The following is a 20,102-nucleotide window of genomic DNA, read 5'->3' on the forward strand; positions in this document are numbered from 1 at the left end:
GTACTCAGCCTCATCTCCCTTGCTGATGCATCCAACTATGGCAGAGTCATCCGAAAACTTCTGAAGATGACAAGACTCTGTGCAGTAGTTGAAGTCCGAGGTATAAATGGTGAAGAGAAAGGGAGACAAGACAGTCCCCTGTGGAGCCCCAGTGCTGCTGATCACTCTGTTGGACACAGTGTTGCAAGCACACATACTGTGGTCTTCCAGTCAGGTAATCAAGAATCCATGACACCAGGGGAGCATCCACCTGCATCGCTGTCAGCTTCTCCCCCAGCAGAGCAGGGCGAATGGTGTTGAACGCACTGGAGAAGTCAAAAAACATGACCCTCACAGTGCTCGCTGGCTTGTCCAGGTGGGCGTAGACATGGTTCAGCAGGTAGACAATGAAATCCTCAACTCCTAGTCGGGGCTGGTAGGCGAACTGGAGGGGATCTAAGTGTGGCTTGACCATCGGCTGGAGCAGCTCCAGAACAAGTCTTTCCAGGATCTTCATGATGTGGGAGGTTAATGCCACCGGTCTGTAGTCATTGAGGCCGCTGGGGCGCGGCGTCTTCAGCACAGGGATGAGGCAGGATGTTTTCCACAGTACAGGAACCCTCCGGAGCCTCAGGCTCAGGTTGAAGACGTGGTGAAGTACTCCACATAGCTGAGGGGCACAGGCTTTGAGCACCCTGGTACTGACATCATCCGGTCTTGCAGCCTTGCTTGGGTTGAGACGTTTCAGCTGTCTTCTCACCTGTTCAGTCGTGAAGCTCACAGTGGTGGTTTTGTGTGGGGGAGGGGTATAGTCATGAGAGCCGGGTGGGGGACTGTGAGGAGGGGTAGGAGGGGAGAGTGGAACATGTGTTGATTGGGGTCTGACAACAGATGGCTAATGTGGGGGATGGGCAGGGGTCACAATGTCAAATCTGTCAAAGAACAGGTTACGTTCGTTGGCCCTGTCCACACTGCCCTCAGCTCCTCTGTTGCTAGTTTGCCGGAACCCAGTGAAAACCCAAATGCCTTTTAAACAATGTAATTGTACTGGGCTTCACAACTTCCCCAGCAGTTCATTGCAGGTATTTCCCATTTATGTATCTGATTGCTTACATTTCTCCCCCTCACGAAAAACCTGTACCTCCTAGTTCCAGATTCCCCTGTCCTAGTGCAATTGCCAAATCCAATACAAGCCACGAAAATGTTTTAGGTAATGAAAAACAAACGTTTCTATCTTTCACTGCAACTCTCCTACTTCAGTTCCCACAATTTTACATAGATAGCAGGAAGCAGGGGTGGAGAATGCGGTAAGATTTTTTTCTTGGGATATTTATTCATGATCTTAGACTGTTAGAAGATAACTTCTTGGTGAGATCATTGCTCCAACTGATTCCTATCATTAAGACCTTCTGTTCCTAAAAATTACTACAGAAAGCTGAAATATGAAGAACTGCAAGAAAATAACCACCTTTCAACTGTACTCCCTCATTCAACAATTTAAAAAGCTTAAATCCAAACTAATCAAAAGCAAGCAGGTTTGATGCAGAAATAATAAGCGGTATTTCAATCTTCTCAAACAACACATGAGCAAAGATATTCTTCTGGAGACAGGAACGTCATTAGGTCTCTTATATTATCCAAAAAAAATAGAAATTTACAGATTAGAAACACAGTTGTACATCAGAAAACAAGTACATTATTTGAAAACTGAAAAGTGAACTCACTCTCTGAATTTATATCTAAATTAATACAAGATCATGAAGCAACACCTTACCTCCAAGCAGAGCTCTTTGGGCCCTCAGCTTTGATTTTCCGGCACTGAAGTTTCTTCTGCTCACCAAGACAGACTGATAAATGCTGGCAAGAGTGATTTGGTCACTCAGGACCAGAAGCAGCACTCTGTGCTCGCCTGCACCTCAATCCAACCCTCAGCTGTTCATTTTACTTTCTGCTTTTTCCAAGTGTTAGAAATAAACCTAGAATTTACCCAGCTAATTTATTTTTAAACTGAGAGGAGGAAGAACTTTGCTCACCTCATTAAGGTTTTCAATGAAATGACACAGAGAGGGAAAACAAATTACATTACAAAAAAGGACAATTTTACTGTCTGCTTAAGACTTGATTACAACATAATTAGAACTAGAAAAGCAGTGTGTCTATATATTGGAATTTGTAAATGCAATAAATGTTCACATTTACAAATTTGGTCTGACCATTTGTTTGAATCTTCTCATTTCCATTTTTATAGGTGACTCTTAGAAACTGTGGTTCAAAAAGTTTTTATCCTAAAAGTTGACAATCAACATAATAATTCTAAACCTAACCTTTACACAGTACATCCAAAAATATTCAACAAAACAAAATTTTAAAATGTTTCTCCCTCCTTCAAATACTTTTTGTTAATTGAAAGTCAATTGTCCAATTAGTTTTCACTTTTTATAGTTCAGAGCTGATTGTAGTAAAACTGGCAAGCTGAGTTAATATTCTTATTTTTTTTCATCCTCTGAAGCCAAACCGAAAAAAAATGCTTTTCCTTGCTCTTTCAGAATAATCCTGGAGTTTCCAGTAATAACCTGTATTAAAGAAAAACAAAAAGATATCTAAGGTGGACAATCGTAGTTCTGAAAAAATACAATGAAACTTCAATAACAATTTTCCATACTCATCACTAACAAGTTAACCAGCACAAGCAATTGAATGAAGTATGGTGACCATTTTCAGTCAAGATCTTTCTGGTCAATATTTGTTTTACCACCCCCCCACCCCCACTGGAAATAAACTGGAACCCTCTGCAATGGATAACAAATCTTAAAATGAAGACAATATTCAGGAGGAGGAATTGAGATTCCAGATTACTGCAGAAACGCATAATGTAATGCTGAATGATAATTTAGATAATGGTCATTTACACTTGAATACCTTTTTCTTTGATGTAATACCTGTCTGAGATACAGACAATAGTAGTTTAGGAACAACTAGAATTCATCACAAACGAATTTAAATATCTGCATATATAACCATTTCTACATGTTACACTAACTGATACAAGCAGTGCATACTTAAAAAAAAAGATAAGATGAAAGCTGATCTTGCCTTTCAGCACACAGTTGCTTAAAGAGAAGCTCTCAATCATCACCTTCATTAAAAACAGACACATTTCCTTCCGTATGTTTGGGGAACCTCACCATCCGTGACATGCTCTCCTTGTTGCTATCATCAGGGAGGTGGTACAGGAGCCAGACCACACATAACTTAATTGGACACTATCCTGTTATTCCTTTTTTTGTGTTATGTATTTTGCAATTTACAATAATTGTCTTTGCATTGTACTGGTGCCACAAAATAAATTTCATGTCATAAGACAGTGATTAAAACCTAATTCTGAAAAAAAATAACCCTTCCAAACAAAACCTGAAAAGGTGGTTATTATTCAATTTATTCAACACTATTTCCAGTTTATACCCAATGGAGCTCCAAATTGCACATTAGTATCTCCTCCACTTTTCAGGTAACAAAAACTGCCACCACAATTGCCCCGTATTGACAGAAAATAAACTGACCACCTAGCACTCAGCTGTAGAGTGGCTCACCTTGCCATTTGAACAACACTCCTCTCATCTCAGCAGTGAAAATTAACGCCATAACAACATCTTTCAAAAGCATTTACTCATAAACCTTGCAGATTAAAATGGTAAAAGAAACCCTGACAGGCCTTCCAATGAATCGCTATCTGGCATTGGGAAAGGGGTGGGGGCTACTGCTCAGGACCGAAAGAAGCTGTAAAGCTGAAAACTGAAAACTGCTCAGCGGATTATCGGCACCCAATTGCCCACCATTGAGAACATCTACCATAAACGCTGCCTGGGCAGGGCGAAAAGCATTATCAAGGATGCATCTCACCCTAACCAAGGACTTTTTACTCTCCTCCCATCCGGTAGGCGCTACAGGAGCCTCTACTCCCGCACCAGCAGGCACAGGAAGAGCTTCTTCCCTGAGGCTGTGACACTGATGAATCTCACATCACAGCACTAAGCAGTATTGCACCCGTATTGTACTGTCTCAGTACTTTTATATTTGTGTGCTGCAGCACCTACTTTTTATTTGCAGTTATTTTGTAAATAACACTATTCTTTGCATTTCTGGTTAGATGCTAACTGCATATCATTGGCTTTGTATCTGTACTTGGCACAATGACAATAAAGTTGAATCTAATCTAATCTAAAGAGTTATAGACTTAGTTGGCTCCGTCTTGAGTATTAACCTACAAAGTACCCAGGTCATCTTCAAGGAGCAGTGTCTCAGACTGGCTGGTGGCGCAGTGAGATCAGCGCCGGACTCCAGAGCAAAGGTTCCCGAGTTCGAATCCAGGTCGGGCCACCCCCAAGCATGCTTTCCATCTGTGTCGAGCTAGCCACTTGGCCTCGTAAAAATTACAAGGGTCGAGTCAGGAACGTTCATATCGTGACCCGGTTAATCCTGACACCACGTGCCAGACAAGAATGGCTGAATGTCTGATATGACACACTTTAAAAAAAAAGTATCTCAGAAAGGTAGCATCCATTATTAAGGACCCCCAGCACCCAGGGCATGCCCTTTTCTCGCTGTTACCATCAGGTAGGAGGTACAGAAGCCTGAAGGTGCACACTCAGCAATTCAGGAACAGCTTCTTCTCCTCTGCTACCCGATTCCTAAATGGACATTGAACCTGTGAACACTACCTCATTTTTTAAATACATATTATTTCTGTTTTTGCATGATTTTTAATCTAGTCCATATATACATATAACTGTAATTGATTTACTTATTATTTACTATGTTTTCTTCTTCTATAATATGTATTGCATTGAACTGCTGTTGTCAAGTTAACTAATTTCACAACACATGCCGGTGATAATAAACCTGATTCTGATGAAGATAACTGTCAAAAACAATGTTTCTGAAAAAGGCAAAGTTTCAAAAACGTTCAGAAACAATTCAAAATAAATGACTCCTTAAAACAAAATACAACTTGAACCCTTTAAACTATATTAAACTTCCTTCTTTAAGTTAACCAAAACTAAGAAAACCCTTCACATCTACTGGTGGCCATTTGACTAATATATTCTTTCACTCGGTTAAACCTGGCATAAATTATTTAAGTAGTGGATACATACTGCAATTTGAGGTATTGCTATTATCAGAAGTACAGCAAAGACAAAGCTATTTTTGCAAACAGCTATCAGAAAGTTCAGAGCCCACATGTTTATGCACAAATGCATTCAAATCCTAAAACTGCTGAAGTTCAGAATCAGAATCTGGTTTATCACCATGCACATATGGCATGAAACCTGTTGCTTTCCAGTAGCAATACAGTACAAAGACAAAAATTACTGTAAGTTCCAAAAATAAATAACAGTTCAAAACACTAATAAAAGGATAGTATGCATGGACTGTCCAGAAGTCTGATGACATAGCTGAAGAAACTTTGTTTTAAATCGCAGGGAGTGTCTCTTCAGGCTCCTGGACCTCCTCCCATGGTAGTACCGTGAAGAGGGCATGTCCAGGATGGTAAGGGTCGTTAATTTTGGATGCCACCTTTTTGATGCACTGCCTCTTTAGATGTCCTCAATGGAAGGGAGGGCTGTGCCTGTGATGAAGCTAGCCAAGTCTACAATCCTCTGCAGCCTTTTGCAATCCTGAGGATTGGAGTCACCAAACCATGCTGTGATGCTACCAGGAAGAATGCTCCCCACTGTACATCTATATAACTTTCCAAGAGTCTTTGGTGATACGTAAATCTCCTCAAATTTTGTATGAAATAGAATCACTGGCATGCCTTCTTCCTGAATACATCAATGTATTGGGCCCTGGATAGATCCTCTGAGATGTTGTCACCCAGAAAGTTGAAGCAGCTCATCCTTTCCGATGCTGATCTCTCAATATGGAGTAATGAGTAATGTCCCGAATGCTGTTTCTGCAAAGAGAGACACAGACACCCCCCCCCCCACCTTGAAAACTCAGCAGGTCAAGCAGCATCTATGGAAGTCATTGAACAGGTTGCTGTTTCAGGCTGAGGCCTTTATTCAGAACTTTAAAAATAGGGGGAAGATGCCAGAAGGTGGGGGGGGGGGTGGAGGAGGAAGAGGTTAGCTTGAAGGTGATAGGTGAAGCCAGGTGGGTGGTTAAAGAAAAGGTGGGAGAGGAAGAAATCTGATACAAGAGGACAGTGGACCATGGGAGAAAGGGAAGAAGGGACATCAAGGGACATCACTCTCCTCTCTTATCACATAGGCAGGTGAGAAGAGGTACGAGACCAGAGTAGAGAATAGAAGAAGAGGGAAGGGGAGGGAACTTTTTTTTTGATCCGGAAAGAGAACTCAATGTTCATACCATCAGGTTGGAGGCTACACAGATGGAATAGGAGGTGTTACCCCTCCACCCTGTGAGTGACCTCATCATGACATAAGAGGCGCCCACAGACCAACATGTCAGAATGGGAATAGGAATTAAAATGGTTGGCCAGTGGGAAATTCTGCTTTTGGTGGATGAAGTGGAGGTACTCAAAAAAAGTGGGCTTCCAATTTATGACAGGTCTTTCCAAAGTGGAGGACGACAAAATTGACAACATCTCCTATTCCATCTGGTTAGCCTCCAACCTGACAGCATGAACATCGATTTCTCCTTATGGTGATAACGAGAAATTGCTTCCCCCTTCCCTCTGCTTCTATTCCCCACTCTGGCATATTTTTATTCTCACTTGTCTATTAGCTCCCCTGGGTCCCCTCCTCCTTCCCTTTGTCCTATGGTCCACTCTCCTCTCTTATCAGATTCCTTCCACTCCAGCCCTTTACCTTTCCCATTCACCTGGCTTCACCTATCACCTTCTAGCTGTGCTCCTTCCCCTCCCCCCATCTTTTTACTCTGGCGTCTTCTCACTTTCTCTTCAGTCCTGAAGAAGGGCCTTAATGTCGACTGTTTATAAATTTCCACAGATGCTGTCTGACCTGCTGAGTTCCTCCAGCGTTTTGTGTGTTGCTTTGGATTTCCAGCATCCAAACATGCAACATAAAAATTAACAGTATTTTTTTAAAAATTAATCTACAAAAGGACAGCATTTATTTCCCAGCTTCATTGCCCTCCTGCTGACTGATCTGATAAGCCATTAGAGAGGGCAATTAACCAACAATGACACTGCTGTGAATCTATATCAACTTACTACACCAGGCTGAGGCTCTCTGATCTCATAATGAAAGGAAAAAGCAGTGAACCAGTTGAAGTAGCTTTATGGAAAACTTGAGAGACCAGCTTTTCAATTCCAGAGTTTATTTAATTAACTGAATGCAAAATCTTTAGTTATTCATACTTATTTAACAATTGCATCCAGTTACTTCAATTGGTTCAGTATTTAAATAGAATATTGTCCATCTCTGAGCTGTAGCCAATAATCTAAACAGTACATTCTATTCAAATCTTAAGTTATGCTAAAAAAAAAGCTATTTCTTTTTATTATGGTAGCATTGTGCATTCCATGACATGAAACAATTTGTCATGGAATGAATGCACTATGTCAGAGCAGCCCGGACAAATGACTGCTGTGGATCATATGGACTTCATCAGTCGCACCATACACTGCATGGCAACATATCCTCAAAATGATCTGTAGCAGTCTGACAACACGTTATAACCAATGATTCAGAAGTTTATTAAAATCTCTTGAAAATGTATTAAAATATCCTGAGCTATTTTGTATTTATAAGATTATAAGATTTTCTATGCCCACACTTCCAGACTGAAAAATAGCTTTTTCCCCAGAGCTATAATTGCTCTGAACCAATCGATCAAGCATCATCCATAAATTTGTTATATTACTACTTTAATACTGGTTTTATGACTGTCATGCATCTGAGTTGCGCTTTTGTACTGCTGGATATTGCTTGTACTGACTGGATACTTGATTTTATTTATTGTTTATTTATTTTATTTGTTTATTTATAGCATTGAGTATGAGAGTTGCAAACTTATTTTCGCTGTATTGGTGCAAGACAAATTGCACTATGCAATGACAATAAAGATATTTCATTTCATTATTTTCATCATTTTGGTACCATTTTGCCCACTTGTGTGTAAAGTCAAGGATAATTTAAAATGCAAAATCCTGACACTCTCTGGACTAAAACTTACTACGTTCGCAAAGTTATGCGAATTGAATTGATTATTTACATCCTTCATATACATGAGTAAAAATCTATTATGTTACACTGTTTAAATGTGCAATGTACAATTTATAGTAATTTATAATAAATAATATGTACAACAGGACAGTCAATATGGCATAGAAATACAACTGTATCAACATGAATTAATCAGTCTGAAGGCCTAGTGGAAGAAGCTGCCCTGAAGCCTGTTGGTCCTGGCTTTTATGCTGCGGTACCATTTCCCGAATGGTAGCAGCTGGAATAGTTTGCAGTTGGGGTGACTCAAGTCCCCAATGATCTTTCAGGCCCCTTTTATGCACCTATCTCTATAAATGTCCTGAATAGTGGGAAGTTCATGTCTACAGATGCACTGGGCTGTCCACACCACTTCTCTGCAGAGTACTGTGATTGAGGGAAGTACAGTTCCCATTGCAGGCAGTGATGCAGCCAGTCAGGATGCTCTCAAATGTTCCCCTGTAGAAAGTTCTTAGGATATGGGGGCCCATACCAAACTTTGTTAACCGCCTCAGGTGAAAGAGGTGCTGTTGTGCATTTTTCATCACACAGCTGGTATGTACAGACCACATGAGATTCTCAGTGATGTGTATGCTGAGGAATTTAACACAAGGCATTGCAAAAAAATGAACTTTTTTTTTAAAGAGATAGGATTCATGACCAAATCTTAAAGCGATGGAGAAATACAACTGACAAGCTACAGTACCGTGGAAAAGTCTTAGGCACATTTATATGGCTAGGGTGCCCAAGACTTTTGCTTAGTACTGTATTTGTCAATGTGAAGCAAAAAATAATTTGTAAATCCGGCAGGAGCAAAGGATGTTGGGAATGACAAAGGTGGAGGGCTGCAGGAGGGGGTGTGGGACAGCTGGCAGAGTGCCAGGGGTAGGGAGGTGGTGCAGGTAAAGACTCATCTTGCCCTGAGACACTAAGCAAGGTCATTTGATTCCAAACAATTGGTTAATTGATCATTACAGAATGTCTCTCTGGTACTTCCTGCTCCTTATCCTCTCCCTTCCCCTTTTCTCAACTATGATTCCCCTCTCCCTGCCCCCATCCCACTCTCAGTCCACAACAGAGACCAAAATCAGAATCAGATTTATCACTCACATATTCCATGAAAATTGTTTTTTTTTGTAGCAGTAGTAGAGTGCAATACATAAAATTACTACAGTACTGTGCAAATGTCCTAGGCATATGTATGTCCCTAAGAATTTTGCACAGTATTGTACTTCTGTGGCTAAAAGTCTAATCAAGCTTATTAGAAATAGCATGGAGCATAAAATTAATATTAAAATAAACAATGATCCAATATTTTAAAATGGCTCAAAATGCAACTGAACAAATAAAATCATTATTTTCCTAATTTGCAGTATTAAACTTCATGAAATTCATTATAAACTTCCAGCTTGTCCAAGAACAGAGCCAGACAGGAAATACAAATCTGGACCACTTGCCCATGTTAAGTGCTTTGCAGTTTTGCAGGCAGAATGTAAATATTAAAATAGATCCACTACAAACAAAACACAATTCTCAAAGTTGTCCTAGGAAACAAGTCAGCAATTCAAAGAAGACGGAAGATAAAGACAACAGCATACACAAGGACACAAACTGATGGTCAATAAAGAATAGTATCTGGGATTCACATAGAATCCATTTCTTCTCTCTTTCATCAGCAACACCTTCCATAAGGTCATCAGTTCACCCAAAAACAGTAATGTCATTTCCTATTGGTCAACCTCTCTACCACCTCAAATGGATCAGCTGTTTAGCAAATACAATAGATTCTGGTTAATTGGGCCATCAGTTAATCGGGAAAGCCGCTGACTTGGGACAAATCTAAAGAACAAGAACAAATTAAGTAAATAGCTGTTGATTCTCATTTATTTGGGACATTATGCCACCTAATTGAAGATTTGGAGGATGCTATCATCAAAACCACTGTGTGAAAGCAGTCCACTATCTGCATTAGGTGTCTGCACTGATTTTGTTTATTTAGTTACTCAAAAGAACACATTAGTACACACTGAATGAACTCTTCTGTCGATAACTATTCAGAACTAACACAATTTTCTAGTATTGTAGTAGTTTTGGTAGTGCATTTGGAAGTTCAAGTAAATACATAAAGTAGAAGACCTACTAATGTTCAACATTGTGAAAACAGAATACTAAACAACATACTAAATTTAGTGACAATGGATTTGGTGAGTATGCCTCCTTAGAATTTTCCATGGTACAATTTTTTTCCAGATTTTCCCTTGAGCAATAACATTAGTAGGTTTATCCCTCCCCCACCAAAACCACAGAATTATTTCCACTTTATCAGAAAAATTCCCTTGGTTCCACCCATTGCCCTTCTCCACACTCTCTGCTATCAAAACTATTACACTTTTCTCTAACAACAAACTGCTGGTGGAACTCAGAGGGTTTCAGCATATGCGGAAGTAAGGGGATGGATAGTCAATGTTTCAAGTCGAAATCCTACATCGAATTTTGACCCAGAACATCAATCAGAGACCTTTGCCTCCATAGACACTGCTAGACAACTGAGTTACACCAGCATTTTAATTTTTGCTCCAGATTACAACAGCTACATCCTCTTGTGCCTCCATTTCTCTGTCAGTTCTGATGAAGGGTCCCAGACCTGCAACGTTAACTGTTTCTCTTTCCAAGAATGCAACATGACCTATTCAGTTTTTCCAGTTATTTCTCTTTTTAATTCAGATTTCCAGCATTTTGCTGTTCATGTTCCTGTATAACTAAATTATTTATTCCCCCTTTAAGCTTATGTAAATTATGGGTCTCCTCCATTATCAAGTTCAGATTCAAACTGGCAATTGGCAAACTTGTACTTTGTGATGTTTTTCGAGCAAGGAACACTGTTTCTAATCCCTTTTTTTGTTGTTTTACTCTTAATCATGAAACAATACCACCCAGCAAAAGGAAATTACTGGCTACCAGCCAATCATATCTCATAATGTCTCAGACTTCCACACTTGTAGGCAAGTTCAATGACATGAAGATCACTTGCCAGTACATCACCTGCCACTATCATTTCCAATGCTAGACTCACCAGTGAGTCAACAATGAAGCAGCGACTTGGTGAAGAGGCACACAATTTACTCATTCCCAATTCTCAGCTTTATTTTGGGGGGGGGGGGGGGCGGGGGTTGATAGTATATGAACACTCTCTATTAATTTGCTTGTGAAGAAAGTGCAGGTAAATGTTTTAAATACCACTGTTGCTAATTATTAAGTACTATTTACATTTAAATAATTTTTATAAATTATGTAAATTTATTTATTTCAAATGTTGCTGCAGAAAATCTGACATTTCTGTCACCTCTATCACGTCCATTAGAAACATTACAAACACTTAAAACTATCTGTAAGTTTTGACAGCCAGTGAGCAACAGAAATATGCTAGGATCTTTCAAGTGCAGATCCTCATGTCCAATGTGGGAAGTAGCTCCGAATCACCAGGGTGGGGGGGCGGAGAATGTCATCTGGAAACTGTCAGCAGACAGTATTGAGTGTGCATATTGATCAGCATCTAAGGTAAAGTTCTGATACTTACAGGTTTTAGAAAAAATAATTATTTATTTGAATCCTATACTTTGAATTATTTGCTTTGCCATGCCAACACACACCTGTCCATTCTACCAGCTTACCTGCATCTCATGAAGTAACATTTCTCTTTAACAGCTTGCAAAGTACACACTTGTCCTAAATTTCAAAATTGTGGTCCTTTTAACATATATAAATCACCTGTGTTTTAGCAATTCAAGTCAGCTGTCCATCATTGATTTCATCATTTTCTCAATTATTGATGCAAGATAAAACTACTCGGTTCAGTCATGTCACTATGAAGTGTATGCTATGTAACTGAGCATTATTTAAGACATCAAGCACAAAAAAAATTGGCAAATGGTGCTTTCAGTTGACATGTTTTTAAAAAGGCAGAAGTATTTTGTAATAACTCATTTGTACAAAGTGAAGTTAAACAGCACAGATCCATGTACAACACATGAAAAAGTTACCAAATCGTGCTCTATGGATAGAATTTAGGAGAATCACAGGGGACAAAGAAATCCCATGCATTTAAAAACAGTACAGCAAAACATCAGTGCATTGGTTAAAAAAAAGCTAAGGTTCTTTTGTACATGCTGACTAATGAGATGCTCCCACTCACCTCATGCCCCACTGTATGATATACTGCCCTCATTCATCTACATCATGCAGTGAGGGCCAACAACACACCCACAGAATCACTGATCTAACTGACATTGGGCAGCAAGGGGGTCAGATAGAAAGTGAGGGCTAAAAATACAGATGTGGATAAAAATCTAAAAATTTGAGATATTCCAGGGGATTTCAGAATTTCTGGGCTGCAAACTCTGAGTAGCACAGCTGCACGGATTTTGAGTGCACTTGAGCAGGGCTAATCAGCAATCAGGGTGCAGCAGTATAGCTTGGAAGGCCTCACTCCTTGACTCAAGTATGCAGACAAATGGAGAAGACAATCAGGGAGCAAGAAAATGACAGAAAAAGGCCTAAGTGAGGTAAGGGAAGGAGGGAGGGAACTGGGGGAAGGTGGTTAGAGATATGGAGACTCAAAAGAAAGAGCCAGTAAAGGTAGGAAAGGATCGACATGTGGGAATGTATTAAGGGAGAGTTGGAAAAGGATTATAGAAGTGCTTATGGTCAGAGGGCACCTATGTGTTCATAGAAGATCTAAAAGTCCATGTTTGTGTGTGTACAAGGTCTTATTTCCAGTTTGACTGAGATTTCCCAGCCTTAATTCATGTGAATGGCCTCTCATTTCCATTCTCACAAATAAGATCCTGCAATGAATCTGAGACTTCATTGATTTCAACGGGAATTTCAAGGCAAAATTTTTGAAAACAAATTACTCAACTAAAATTTTTCTGTACGACCTGAATGGTATATTTTGTTTCTGCCAAATATTTATTTAATTATTTATTTTCACTTCAGGTTATAACTTACACGACATATCAGAAAAACTGTTAAAAGTCAATAAGAGCTTTGGGATGTCGCAAAGCCTTGGCCTGAGTTTTGCTGTCTGACAAAAGAAAATTTCAAGACAAGGGCTTTATCAATTTTTATATTCTGCTCAGACCACACATGGTGGCATGTTGAAGGCTGGTAATATGGAGCTTCTGCATCAACACATGGTATATGAGTTAGTACGGGCATTTCCAGGCAGGCACATCAGGCCAGTAATCCCCTAGAAACTTGGAAGTTTTGTCTTTTGCCAATTTTCATTTAAAAATATATTTTCCCCTTGAAATATCAGATTACAGAACATAGCTGCAAAATTAGAAGTTTATTTTCTTTCTCTTTCAAAATAATAACATTCTCAAGACAACACACACAAAATGCTGGAGGAACGCAGCAGGCCAGACAGCATCTATGGAAAAGAGTAGATGACGTTTCAGGCCAAGGCCCTTCATTAGGACTGGAGAAAAAAAGCTGAGGAGTCAAGAGTAAGAAGGTGGTGGGAGGGGAGGAAGAAACACAAGGTGAAATGTGAAACCAGGAGGTGGGGGTGATATAAAAAGTTGATTGGTGAGAGTTACAAAGCTGGAGAAGGGAGAGATCTAATACCTACACTCCATCCTTCAGAAAAAGTAGGAACTCCAGTCGCCAACCATTTTAATTCCACTTCCCATTCCCATTGCAATATGTCAATCCGTGGCCTCCTCTACTGCTACAATGAGGCCACACACAAGTTCAAGAAACACAACCTTATATTCTGTCTGGGTAGCCTGCAACCTGATCGCATGAACATCGATTTCTCAAACTTCTGGTAATTTCCCGCATCCCACCCCCCGACTTTACCATTCCCCATCCCCTTTTCCCTCTCTTACCTTATCTCCTCGCCTCCCCATCGCTTTCATCTGGTTCTCCTTCCCCTTTTCTTTCCTCGATGGCCATCTGTCCTCTTCTATTAGATTCCCCCTTCTCCAGCCCTGTATCTCTTTCACTAATCAATTTCCCAGCTCTTTACTTCACAACCACCACCACCACCCCACCCCGCACTGGTTTCACCTATCACCTTGTGTTTTCCCTCCCCTCCCCCCACCTTTTAAATCTACTCCTCATCTTCTTTTCTCCAGTCCTGCTGAAGTGTCTCTGCCGGAAATGTCAACTGTACTCTTTTCCATAGAGGCTGCCTGGCCTGCTGAGTTCGTCCAGCATTTTATGTGTGTTGCTTGGATTTCCGGCATCTGCAAATTTTCTCTTGTTTGTGAATGAACGTTTTAAAGACATTTGCATAAATATATGGAGAGGAAAAATTTAGAGTAGGGGCTCCCAACCTTTTTTATGCCAATGACCAATACCATTAAGCAAGCCACATGTGAACTACAGGTTGGGAGGGATATTGCCATGGTTGGAATGGATGATTGGGCCTAAGGGATTGCTTCCAGGTTGTATGACTCTTATTCCCATATAAATGTCCATGCTCAAGTCAAGAAAAAGTTGTTTGCCTGGTCTTTATGAATAAGCTAAAATAAGAAATTACCTTTAAGAAAAACTGATAGTTACATCTACATAGTAGAGCCTCAAGTCTTTGATTATGAACAATGACAGACAATGACTAACCTGTATGATATCTGAAACATCATACAAAAATACCCTAAAATTCCTGCATGTACATCATCTGCTCCACAGAAATCCCCAAAAAAGAAAATAAAACCTATAAAGGAATTAAAATTGTATAAAGTTGTAGATTATTCAAACAGGTCCAAAATTAACGGCTACTTGGGTGAAAAATGCAAGATCACAAATAACATCCATTTATTAAAGGAAAAGTATCTGATTACCAAAACCAAAGCTCTTTAGAATCAATAAATTTGAAGTTAGTGAAGATCCACATTTTGTGATTAATGGGGAAAGGATAACATTTGTAAATAATGTCTGTGTTGTGGCCATGCACACTTCAGCAATTAGTTGGTCATCTGGCACCTATGATAGGCTGGCGTATCATACCATGCCTCCTCAGCAAGATCAGCTAAAATGTTGATAAGCTGCCTACAGTGTTTTATAAAGCACTGAAGAAAAACTAGGCCATAGAAATTTGACCACAATATGAATTAGTGTTATAAGATATACTTTTAAAAAACCTTTTGTCTATTTATGAGGGAACTGTACTGCACACTTTTTTTAGTCCAGCTCAGCACATCATGAAAAACTCATTTTGACTTCATGCAGCAAGATCTAACATTTGCAGGGATTATTTCAATAAGACCAGGTTTTAAATATTTTAATGTTCACATCAATTCAATCAATTTGCCTCAAAACCAAAGGAAATGACTGCAAAATAGCAGACCATGAAGAATGACATTGTCAGCATCTTTGAGATTCTCTTTAAATAAAAAACTACACGTTGAAATGTCTATACTTCCCATTAGGATTTTGTGAAGTAAATTTATTAGCAATCTTTAAGTTTATAGAATTTAAGTATCAATGGCTGCATGATTGGCTGAGACAAAAATCAGAGCATTGTAGTAAACTCCTGTTTTCAGATTGGAGGGTAAATCTCAGTGGTCAAAACGAGTGGTCACATTAGAATCACTGCACAAGTTCATGTTAGCAGATGACAAATTTTGTAACCATAATCAGCAATAGTACAGCAGGAAGACTTGCAAACTACAGCGAACAATTTAATGCTAGAGGGTTAAAATTAGGAATGAAAGAGGGAAATAAACAGATGAAACAAAACAATTTTTAAAAGTTGCAGGAACATTGATTAACATCTTCCAATTTTATGAGGTGGCAAAACAAATTAAACTGATTTAAAAAATGAAATATGATCTGTGGCTTTTGAAATATAAATAATTTACATAAGCAGATATATTTTTGTTATTCTTTTGGTGTCTAGAGTTCAATCTGGACACTGATTAAAGGAAAGATATTCATACCCTGCAGAGGGAGCAGAAGATATTTACCAAATTTATTCAGCCATAAAGAACTTCATTTTTGTGGAGAGACTGGACGACAGAGATTGTTCTTTTTGAAGTAGTTAAAAGACTATGGGGAGACTCAAGAGATATTCAACTTTATGCACAGTATGAATAAAGTTGCAACTGAATAATTCCTAAATTTGCCAAGACGGTCAGTAATCGAACTGGAAAATCTAGGGGAAAGTCGAAGTATTTTTATTAGCATTAAATTGTCAGTCTGTAATAAACAGAAAACAGATTCCATGTTAATATACAAAAAAGAGAATAGAAGAGAACAGAACACATACAAATGAAATAAAACTGAAATGTAACAAGTAACGGGCAGCACAATGGGTCCAAATGGATAGTTGTTTCAATGGGTTGGCAGAGATATGGAGCAAATATCCTTTCTCCATGCTATACAATCCAATGTGCCACAATTTTATAATGTAATTAATATCATTTTTAAATTGAGAACCAGTCTGACTACCTTGATTGCTTCAATATTCAGTATGCAAGTCACAACAATCCATCCAAAGGGCTCTTGACTCTCAAGAAAAATAGCTGACTTCTAGATATAGTTGGTCAAACAAGGTTACTTGTGGGTAAATGAAATTTCACTTTATTTTGCCCTGTAACATCTCTTCCAGTTCGTACTGATACATACACACACACACACACACTCACTCACTCAGTGGAATCCAGGTAGTTAGTCCATTTGGAACAACTCTTACAGAACAAAAACAAATTGAGAATAGCCAGGATTCCTTCTGTTTATTTTCGGACTCTATGCCACTTTATAGCATCATTTGTATGTGTTTGTCTTCAAAAAGCAGTGATTTTTGTCACTGATTGTTGTTGAGAAATAAGCAGCAAGACAATTTAGAATTGTTTTGCTGACTGCAGTTTCAAGCATTCAGGATTGGAGACACCCACGATGGCCAGGAGTGAAAATGGAACAATTTCACTATTTCAACAAGCGAGGAACTACAATGAATTTGAAGGTACTGACAATCATATTGAATGTTACAATGAAAATGAAGATTTGGTGAATGCAATCATAGAAAGCATTGTGTGAAGGCAATCCACTATCTACGCTAGGTGCCTGCACTAATTTTGTTCATTTACAGTCAAGCAAAAGAACACAGCGGCATGTTGGTTGTCCATTGTATCCAACAATGACAGTGAAACCTGTGCGGAAGAGTTTTTAAAGTGGAAAAGCCATTGTACTGGGAAAATTCCACTCTCCCAACTTTGGAAGTCCAGGTCCAGTAGTACAAGTTGTCATCTCAAACTGGGGTCTTCCTTGGTTGCAGTGGATAACCACAACTTCTTCTGTGCCTTTCCATGCTCTTCGCTCTCCATGAGGCATTGCAGAACTGCATTCTTGGCCATTTGATCTCACTGTTGATCTTATCCACCAAGTCCATCAGAGCTGACTTCACATGCTAGAGCAGGCATGTCCCTATTTCACCTGGGTATCCACTGTTGCATGCAAACAGCTACTTGAAACCACAGGTGAAAGCTGAGTGTCTCCAAAGGTGAGTGAGCTACCCCAGAATGGACATGACAAGCCCCATCACCAGCATGCTGACCCTCCTTGGACACCCCATTCACATCAGTGAATTCCTCCAACAATATCTCTGAAGGAACTAATGTACAATTTTATCGCACCATAATAGCATTGGCAGTATTAAAATTTGCTGTGTATTTCATTTAAGTAGATAATTTGCAACTCAATTATACAGCAGTTTATCTTTTTTAATAGTTTTTTAACAATTTCCATGAAACTCTGGCTGATTGGGGCACCTGCTTAATTAGTCAAAAGTATATTGGTCCAGATGCATCCCAATTAACCGGGATCCAGTGTATGTGTAGAAATATACAAACAGATGCACACACAATACGCACATATGCGCTCGCACACAAATATATACATAATATAAGCAAAAAGACAGCAAAAAAAAAGTGAGGTGGTGTTCATGAGTTGGTTTGTTGTACATTCAGAAATCTGATAGTGAAAGGGAAGCTGTTCTTAAAACATTGGATGTGTTTCTTCAGGCTCCTGTACCACCTCCTAATGGTAGCAAAAAGAAGAGGGCATGTCTGAGGTGATGGAATCCTTAATGATAGATATCCCTTGCTCTTCAGTGAACAACTCCATATTGATCATCTTGATTTCTAGTCCTAATACCAGACTGTCACACTTGCTATCAAGTAATGATCTAAAAAAAAGTGCAATGTTTGCTACTGTCTTTTCACAGGCTTCACTGCCCCAACCCAGTCTCTGCCTTTTCACTTCATTTTATTCAATCCTCTTACAAATAGATTCAAATCTCCAAGTTCTCTGTGTCCATATGCATCACTTCACAACACACTTAAGGTTACAGAGTAAGTCTCCATATTCCTTGAGATTATGGTCGTAATCTATCGCATGAACCTCGTCAACCTTCCACAAACACAATTGGTCTTGTAAATGAATGAATGCAAAGTATACTCCAGGATCTCTCAATCAACGATGGTGTCCCACCTCGAGACACTCGTGATGCATACAAAAAAACTAAGTGCAAACTGTTTAATCTTTCCTCAAATCATGTCTGGACCTGCATCTCAGGTTAAAGAGCTGTGAACCAAGGACAGAACCCTCACAAGCATAGTTCCCTCTAAGCTATGCGCGTGTACATGCGCACACACGTTTTTCAACCAGCACACAGAGGAAATTAATGTGCACACAAAAGGTTAGGTTCACTAGGTTAATTCCTGGGATGTCCGGACTGTCTTACGCAAGAGGTTAGAGAGACTGGGCTTGTACACGCTGGAATTAAGGAGATTGAGGGGGGATCTGATTGAGACATATAAGATTATTAAGGGATTGGACAAGATAGAGGCAGGAAATATGTTCCAGATGCTGGGAGAGTCCAGTACCAGAGGGCAGGTTTAAGAATAAGGGGTAGGTCATTTAGGACAGAGCTGAGGAGGAACTTCTTCTCCCAGAGAGTTGTGGAGGTGTGGAACGCGCTGCCTCAGAAGCAGTGGAGGCCAATTCTCTGGATGCTTTCAAGAAGGAGCTAGATAGGTATCTTATGGATAGGGGAATCAAGGGTTATGGGGACAAGGCAGGAACCAGGTATTGATAGTAGATGATCAGCCATGATCTCAGAATGGCAGTGCAGGCTCGAAGGGTCGAATGGTCTACTTCTGTAGCTATTGTCTATTGTTAGTTACCTAAAATAATGTAGTTAATAATTATACTTACTGAAAATAATCTTTTAGCTAACTGTTTCTGTTAACTAGTTAGTCGTTTTTTCAAATACCACAATGCAAGTCACTAATTTACGTCACCTCACCTTTCCTGTTCCGGTTTGTACAGCTGCATCACGGCAGCAGCCATGTTTGGCAGACAGTGTTCATATCGTAAAGTTTACAAAGATCTGCTTCAAATCCTGTAGATGGCTTACTAAGTTTTTATTGGAAAAAAATATTGATTCACTATGTCGAATTCAAAAGAAGCGAAGGGCGTGAAGTGCAAAAGAACTGCAAATTTGTTTAAAGTTGAATGGCTTAACAAAATAGTAGAAACTGTTACACCAAAAGCTCATGAGGTCATGAATGTTCAGCTACGAGAAATATTTATATATGATTCGGAAATTGGAGCTATCTGTTTGTATTGTCATGATGCAAAGGTTGCCGGAGAATTCGCAGTGAAAAGAAGTGGGATGATATTTGGAAACTTGACTTTTTGAAGCGTCATTTGGCAAGTAAATCGCATTTGGACGGTATACAAAAGTTCAGGCAACAGAACCCGTCATTACCCGTTACAGGAGCGCTACGCATGTTACGGTTGAGTGTGGATGAGCGAGAGTGAAAACGATCAAACCCAGAGGAGATCAAAATTGAGGTACAAGAATGGTCAGCTTTTGATTTCTCCACAATTGCAGATTGTGACGTTACATTTGGCGATGAACAA

The 20,102-nt window shown here is 39.5% G+C and overlaps 1 protein-coding gene across 4 annotated transcripts in view; it reads right to left on the reverse strand.

Annotated features, from left to right (window-relative positions):
• Nucleotides 1-20,102, reverse strand: part of gpbp1l1 (GC-rich promoter binding protein 1-like 1) — a 75,171-nt gene that overhangs the window by 39,899 nt on the left and 15,170 nt on the right. For all 4 annotated transcript variants that reach the window (XM_072273688.1, XM_072273685.1, XM_072273687.1 and 1 more), the window contains exon 2: nt 1,754-2,552. The gene's annotated coding sequence lies outside the window, so the exon portion shown is untranslated. The remainder of the gene's footprint in view (nt 1-1,753; nt 2,553-20,102) is intronic.

Source organism: Mobula birostris, chromosome 12, assembly GCF_030028105.1.
Source record: "Mobula birostris isolate sMobBir1 chromosome 12, sMobBir1.hap1, whole genome shotgun sequence".
Classification (NCBI taxonomy): Eukaryota; Metazoa; Chordata; class Chondrichthyes; order Myliobatiformes; family Myliobatidae; genus Mobula; species Mobula birostris.